The sequence below is a fragment of the Asparagus officinalis genome, chromosome 7, assembly GCF_001876935.1.
Source record: "Asparagus officinalis chromosome 7, Aspof.V1, whole genome shotgun sequence".
NCBI classification, from domain to species: domain Eukaryota; kingdom Viridiplantae; phylum Streptophyta; class Magnoliopsida; order Asparagales; family Asparagaceae; genus Asparagus; species Asparagus officinalis.
This window is the reverse complement of record NC_033800.1, coordinates 112,986,773-112,988,653: the sequence shown is the minus strand read 5'-3', so window position 1 is coordinate 112,988,653 and position 1,881 is coordinate 112,986,773.

The following is a 1,881-nucleotide window of genomic DNA, read 5'->3' as shown; positions in this document are numbered from 1 at the left end:
AGAAGATCTTTAATTCTGCTGATGAGGCTTCAGGCGGAGATTTTGAAGATCACGAGGACTGTCTTGAACAAGGTCAATTTCTTACTTTTTTCCTTTTATCTTTCAGAATTATTAAACCTGACAATGGTTTGATGTTTGAGAGACCACAGCTGACCAAGATGAAGAATTCCGTCCTTCTTCCCAGACGAGACCTTCGATTGTTGCTCCTGCCGCTAGGCGGAAGAGATTAGCCCGCAAGCCGCTTGCAGTTTCGCGAGCATCTGATATGGATTTGGCCAGTGACGATCCTGCCAGTGATGGAGGTAACATCTACCCTATAGACCAACCTCTTGATCATTCAGAACTTCGACTCATGCTTTTGCATTTCTATATAGGAGAGCATGGGGAGAGAGAGATGGGTCCTGATCCTGTTTTTCATGATTTTACATCTTCTGGTGAGCCCGACTCACCGCACCAGGTAGAAAGGCCTGCAAAAGCTGGTGACATTAGGGAGACCGTCAATGTAGGACCCGGTTCGATGAATCCAGGTACATTTACCATTAACAATACACAAAGGAGTTGCATGATTTGGAATTTGTGCATTCCCTAATTGTCTCTATGCTTCTTGCTCTTTTAGATAATTTGCAAGAGGCAAACATGGATCTTGGGAATAGAGAGGCTAACGCACCCATAAGAGGTAACTCATTTCTATTGGTCGTAGTCTCTTTATTCTCCTTCCGTACTTATATTCTCTCGTGTCAGATTTCTCGACTGATGATTTTGACGAGGAAGGCTTGCTTGTGGACACTCCTATGCTCCACTTTATGTATGGCTCTCCCCAAATTGATGACCAGTTGCCTGGAGATGTATTTCCTGAGTCTACGCCCCTTAAGAATCCCGAGGATGGTTTTTCTGAAGGTACGTAGCTCTTCTCAAGTTAATTATAGGATTAGCCAATTTCTGACTACTGCAACTATAATGTGATGCATTTGAAAATTCTATTTTGTATTTGACAGGAGCTTTTGTCGAGACTGATCCTGTTAAGCCGGCTGTGAGACCAACTACACCAGTTGATACACCCACCCACAGCCGTTACATCTCCACCACCCCCAGTGACTCAAGGGGAAGAAGGTATAGATTGGGCAACTGAAAAATGTCATTTATTTCCTCTTTTAAGGCTTTTGACGGTCCTTTTTGCGTAGGACTTTTTTCTCGGCTTCATGTCCTTGTGAGGGAGTTATTATCAGACGATGACCCTGAGAAGATCATCATTTGCATAGAAGTCCGCTCTTTCTTCTCCTTCGTGAATGCTATGATTGGCAAGCTCTTCCACGGCGGATTTTTCCTTCATCAGTTTAAACCTTTCCTTGATTCTAAGATAAATTCCATAAGGGATGCAGGATACCCGGATCTGGCGAAGGCTATCGTTGATTATCTTGATTGCCTAGAGCATGAGCTTCGGATGTTTCGCGAGCTCTGGGATGCAGGTGCCTCTTCATTCATTGCTGCCGAGTTTGATACTCGCTTACAGACATGGCGCGATACTCGGCTTTTTGCTGAGCTTGAGATCCAGATGCAACAGGATCGAGTGGACCGAGTTGAGGCCCACCTTGCTGCTAGATCATCTTCACTCATTGAGCTTGACTCTTCTATTACCTCTTGTGAGACCCAGATAGACCAGCTCCGAAGAGAGCTCCGTGAGAAAGAGGAGACTTTGAGTATTCTTCAGATGACGAAGACACAGGATCAGCAAGCCCACACTGTTTTATCTGAGGAGTTGAAATCTTTGAAGCAGAAGCTGACTGAGACGGAGGAAGTTGCTGCAAAGACTTTAGCCACCACCGAGGAGTCCATCAGAGTTGAGCTGAGGCAAGCTTATGATGAGAAGCTGTCTAAGCTTAA